The following is a 6,733-nucleotide window of genomic DNA, read 5'->3' as shown; positions in this document are numbered from 1 at the left end:
ATGTCATGAGGGATATCTGTGTTGTGAGAGTCAGTATTAAACTCTGCTAGAGCTATGTCTATCTTGTCAGTAACTGATGGGTTATGTAGGATATTATTATTTAGAGACCAGTTAGTGGCTATAGGTATTGTAGGTGGGCTGTGTGCAAAATTTATTATTATAGTAATCTTTGAATGATCTGAGAAAAATCTGGGATCAGCAAGATATTTTATTTGCCATTTTATTAGTAATTTGGAGATTGGAAAGAAATGTATACATTACCAAGAGTTAAAGCAACTAGAAAAATATGTGTAGTTATTGTTGTTTCGAGTGCTATCACCAAAGCCAAAGTCTAGCAAAGCAAGGGAGGCTTGTGTATTATATGATTTAGATCTACTAGAGCGGTCAAGTTTAGGATCAATTACAGTGTTCCAATCTCCCCACAGCATATAATAATAATTTGGGAAGTTAAGTAAGATGTTCTAAATTTTCAAAATGAAGTCATGCTTTCCTGAGCATGGTCTGTAGAGATTTAGGACTAAGATTGGCTTAGCAAATAGTGGGGTTAGGCATGGGAAATAGCACCACCTACCATCTTCATCCGAACCTTTATCTATAATGGTGGGTTTAAATGAATTTTAATAATAATTGCTACCCCTTTAGAATTACAGCTTTTACCTGCTGAAACAATATCCTTTACTCATTTCCTCTTCAGGTTTCTTCAACCATATGAGATTCTTGAATAAGACAAATATATGATTCTGATTTTAAGAGGAGATGCATAAAAAGATTTCTTTTGTTTTTGTCTTAAAGCCCTCTGACATTCCAGGAAGATAGATTCCACACCTTATCTTTATTTTTTCAGGCCATCTGTTTAAGTTGAAGGTGATTATGGCATAACCAAGAGGCAGAAATCTACTGTGAGGCTTAAGTTTAATTTGCCAGTTAAGTACCGTTGTATTATCTAATGAGAATGCAGCACTGGACTCTCTCAAACTAAACCCTGTGCCTATCCACATTGCCCCTATAATTGGGAGACATAGAGAATAAGAGAACAAGTAAACATATTTTAAAAGTAGCTCTGTAGTTAACAAGAACAGAGGAACTAAATTTACATTCTATATACAACATTATTCTAATTCCAAATGTCATCGTCAGTTACCCTACTTAGCATATCCACCTAGCTCTTAACTAGCAGTTTTGCCAAAAACTGAAGGTGTACCATTTCTTATGTAACATTACAGATATAGTTGTTAGGGAAATTCTACATTGAGGTAAAATATTGGGCTATAGTCAGCTTTAATGGTGGGAGAGAGAAGGGTGACTAAATATAGAAAAAACAATGCATGTGGGTCCAAAAGAGAAGAAAGTATTGCAAATATTTAGTTATAGACAATGTTTAGAGAACTATGATTATGTAATAAAAATATTATATAAACCAACAGAGCACATGTTAAGCATCACACAATGTTGTTAAACCTAATCTAGTTAATAGAGCCTTTAACACAGCCCTGTAGATCATGTCAGTTAAAGGTTACTATGCTTTCCAACAAACACTAGGTATGAAAACTGCTAATTACATAAAACATCAAAGAAATTACATGTATTTATCTCAAACACAAACCCTTAATTCGCATATACGTTCCATGCCAAATGAGGAAAATTATGCCTTCCTCCAATCAACAGTTCATTGAGAAGCAGTTCAGAGAAATATCGGGCATTTCATCAGAGACTTTGTTTTCTTCTGGTTGCTAAACAGTAGACACTTGTTTTCCTGATACTTCCTGCAAGTATCAGAATATCATACAGGAAGAGACAGAAAAACAAAGAAAGAAAAGACATCTTGGGTAGAGAGAGAGGTGGGAACTGCCCGTAAAGTCCAACACCAGCCTATGCTGAGCCGCTATTTAGTCAATGATATACCAGACACCAATTCCATGTAGTAGTATCGCACCTCGCGACACCTAGAGGAGATCCACACACAAGTCCTCGAACATCTCGTTGTCTCTACCATGGTCTAAATTACTTCTGTACACCAATTTAACAGATCAAGTGAGCGAGCTGGCCTTTAAGGTGCAGAGAGTTCAAGAACCTCACATACTGCCCTTCCCACAGAGCTCATCAGTCAACATAATTTCCGACAGAACGAAGCACATAAAAAAAAAAAATCCTTCAGGCTGCTGCCCTATCTGATTTCTTATTTCAAAATTCTCACTCATTAAGTAACTTTACAATAAAGTAAAATCTCCTGCGGAATTGCACTGACTTGTATGAGTGCATATTTGTGCTCTGATCCCCAGAAATTCTCCTCACCTTAAAGATTCCCTTGGCAGCATTTCACACTTAATGCATCTTCCTGAGTGCATCGATCTTTGCTTAGGAAGTTCTTTGGCTGTGAGGTGAGGTAGCATTTTTATAGAAAGCCTTAATAAGACCCACAAATCAGGCTGTGCCAGCAGGAAGCTGTAATTCCCTTTTGCAGTGCATTATCTTAATAAGAATGAAGGATGCCACTGCTTAAGGGTACCACTGGCTACATCACATCAGTTTAAATATTCCTGGGGTCTAGGGCTGATTGCAGCACTTATACTTTTAACAGAAATTAATTCATTTTGTGAAAGTTAGTGCACAGCTGAGTCGAGGCTGGAAGGAAGGGACTGGGAGAAGTAAACTGTGGATCAGATAAGGAATGAAGGAATATTTATTATCACTGAGCTTCTGGCAATTTTCTGAAACATTTCAAAAATATTGGATTAGCTTCCTTAGGCGAAGCCATAGTATATTTTGTCATTTTGATGGAAAGCGGGAGTATTTGGGAATCCCGTTTGGAACTTGATCTTGTGCTTGATGAGTTCTGCACAGTATGGGGATAGCTTGCGACGTCTTTCTTTGATTTCAATGGGAAGATCATGGGATATGGAGATTGTGTATGAGTTCCAAGTAAAGTGTTTTTGATTTTTGTATGTATCTAAAATAGTTTGTACATCTTGGTAATTAAGGAGCTTCATGTAAATAGATCTTGGACTTGTGTTGGTTTGACTTTTATATAGAGCTTGGTGTGCTCTTTCAATTATACATTCATTTGAAGACACTTCTGGATGTAGTAAAGCACTGAAAAGTTGCTTAATTGTTGGGATCAATTGATTCTGCTCATATTTTTCTGGTAAGCCCCTGATGATAAGGTTATTCCTTCTGCTCCTCACTTCTAGGTCTAGGATTTTTGCTTGTATGTAAGCTAGAGCCTTGTCTTCAGATTTCACTTCTTCTTTTAGTTGCTCAGTCTCCATTTCATTAGCTTTGATTTTCCCTTCTACAGAGTCCATTCTTTCAGCAATTTGTTTTAGTGTGCCTCCAAATGTACTGAGCTGATCTGAGAAACCTTGGACAGCAGATTGCAGAGGTAAAAGAGTGCTCTTCAGATCCTCCACACTGATGGTATTTTTGGATTTTTGTTTAGAGCAGTCTTTACTTAATTCCTGTTGTGCTTTAGTTGTTTTTTGTCTTTTGGAGGTAACTTCTTTTTCTGGAGAAGCTATTGCTGATAGCTTGGTTTTTGAAGTTTGACTGTCCATGCCTTCAGCTTCTTTAGGCATTTTCTCACCGCGGCTTTGATTTCTTTTTTCCCTCATGGTCGTTGTCTGCAAATGAGGTGCTGAAGCCTCCAGGCCTCTATTTTACAGGTAGAAACTTGTGCTGTATTCTTATTAGACAGTAAAGAAGAATTTGTATGATGGTAATCGTAAGTTTTGAAGATGATCAGATAAAACTGGGATACTTGCAGGTTTTCCTTCTCTTTGGACTGTTCATAGTTGATGAATTACTGGCTAATGCCGTATTTTCATATATTTTGGTAAGAGCTTTGTGGAGAGGGTGCTACTCAGATGACCACCATCTTGGAATCCAAGAGGAAAGAAGTTAAAAGGGGAGGGAATAAAGTAAAGAAAGCTCTGGATAGAACAAAAGGTAAGTTAGAAGAAATAATTGAAATTAAAGAATTGTAATATGTTATAAAAGAAGAGAAAGAAGAGTCATCACCATGCTTAGATTGATTACGTTCTGGATATTTTAAGAGGATGTGTGTAAGGGACAAGTAAGGGCCAGATTCCATAAAGCTCATGGAATCCAGTGCATTACAGTGATATCAGCACAAAACTTGCAGATAATGTTCATATATCAATGTACAATAAGAAATTCAGAATAGCTCAGTACACAGTGGATTATTACAGTATAAATGCTGCACTAAGGAAATGAGCAAGTAATCTGTAAGTAAAGAGAAATGGTTGTCCAGTCACATTATATAGTAACAGAGTTATGGAAAGATGACCACAATTCAAGCATCCTGATAGGTACACAGACATATAAATATATGAGTATACTTCAAATAAACAAAATGTCACTTACCCACATTTTAAATGATCGAGACAAAAACACAGACCTTCCATTCAAACAACCACAAACAACACAGATATTTTCACCAGGGAAAGGAGGCAGTCAGCCAACATGGACAAAAAAAAAAAAAAACAAAATCAAACCAAAGCATATCAAACCCAGCCAAGTGGAGGATGTGCCTCCCACACCCCCATTACTAAATATACCAAGTCTAAGATCGAACTACAGTGGGAAAAGGGCAAACTCCCAAATGCTGGCTGACTGCCTCCTTTCCCTGGGGAAAATATTGGTGTTTTGAGTGTGAATTTAAATGCAAGTTCAGTGTTTTCATCTCAATCATTTAAATTTCAGTGACATTTAGTTTATTTGAAGTAGACCCAATCTGTCCATTAAGGTTAAGGATGACTAGGGAATGAAACTCACTTTATTGTGATACCAAAAAAAAGAAAACCAAAATGCCAACTATCCCAATGTAAGCAGCATGGCATTCATAACATACATTTTCAGGAATACACCCAGAAACATCTCAGATAATTACAGCTATTTCCATAATTTGTCCGCTGACATAAAATACGTGCTTCAGAGCTGCAATGCCATTTGTAATATAGGTATATATTGCCTGTACTCTTTCCAGTAAGCTCAGACACAACAACAATACCTGTGTAACACGTCTTAGTAAAATATGACAGCTTAGACTTATGAATTCTGACAGAATCTATACATTTTATAATAAAAAAAACTAAAGGTGAAGGGCAATAATGGCCACATTGCTACAGCTAACATTAGCTAACAATAGGTTTGGGCCTTGTATGGTGAGCACAAGTAATGCACACACCCAAGGAAAGTGGGAGAAAGAAAAGAAGATGTGGGGTATGGGTGAAGAAGATAACACCACAAGAGGAATGCAGGAATAGGAAAATCTGAAGGAAAGTCAGGTGGGCATAGGCATTTTTTTTTGGTGGGAATAGGCCTAATTTTTTTAAAGCATAGAAGTAAAAGTAAACATAGGGAAAGTGGAGGAGAAGGACATCTCAACAGGTATACTCAAACACACATCACAACACATGACAGAAAAAGGTTGAAAAAAACAGTTAAGGACAAGTAAGTTGCACAGATGGCACACTACACAACATGGGTAATAGCAAGTTGCCAAACAGGGTGGGGATACATACCAGCCATGGTGAAATGTAGAAAACATATCTACTTATGCACTATCATGTTACAACAGTTGCAAATTGTGTGGCAGTCATATACCTGGATGTGTGGGACCAATGATGTTCATAGAACTAGACATGCATAAAACACACATACATAGTAATCTGAAATCATGTCACATCAACGTACGTAAGTAAGCAAGCAAAATTTAGAAGCACATACACGTATACTGTCATGCAGATGTCGAATAAAGAAATGCAGGCGTATGTCAACCACCCTGCTCATTACAGAGCAGAGGACACTCCTGTGAGCATCATTTACAGCACATCAGCAGTAACTCAGAGAATGCTCACATGTCAGTGGTATATTTGTGTGTCAGGATGAAACCGACTATGTGCACACACATGTACATTCAGTTAATGTATACTACTATTTGTGGAAGGTGTAAACCGATGTCAGTATGCAAAGGATGTGGAAATGCTACATACAACAAACACAACGTAATGTACTGTTAAAGAACATTATCTGTAACACTGTCTATAGATTAATGCTACATTGCTGTCTGATGCAGTCAGAAAAGGACTGCACATATTAGAAATATATACTTTTATATAATCTCACATGGCATTAGTATTGCAAACCCATGTCACATAGCACCACATCATGCCAGTGGGACATCATGACAGCTATCAGCCAACACATGTGCAATATGTCTGTCTGTTGCACATACCTGATATGGCAAAACACAATTCCAAACCATATCACAGTGTTAGTGATGGAGCATGGACAACATATGTTGTGTGTCATTTGCCCCAGTAAAACACATGTTTACAAGCTACCTGATGCAGCACTAGCTGAAGGTTAACTGCCACAATGCATGGACATTTGAATGAGGGAGGAAAGTGTAATGTGTTAATGTGTGTCATGTACACACTGAAACTAAAGTAAATGTCACATTGCAATAAGACATAAGCATGACAGATAAATGGTCTGCATGTGGAAGAGTGCATAATCAGTCCAATCAATGAAATGCCAATCACCATGTTAACAGCCGTAACACAAGTGGAGTATACAGACAATATTTACAGACCAGAGGTACCAGGCTGATGGGGCACAGACTCCTGAATGACCTCATGAGCTATCACCCTGAATGAATCTCACATAGCCCCTGCCATACCTTCAAAGAAGGACCCCATCATGTCCTTCATCT

Source organism: Protopterus annectens, chromosome 2.part1, assembly GCF_019279795.1.
Source record: "Protopterus annectens isolate FY-2018-M chromosome 2.part1, PAN1.0, whole genome shotgun sequence".
NCBI classification, from domain to species: Eukaryota; Metazoa; Chordata; order Ceratodontiformes; family Protopteridae; genus Protopterus; species Protopterus annectens.
Note: the sequence above shows the minus strand (reverse complement) of the source record.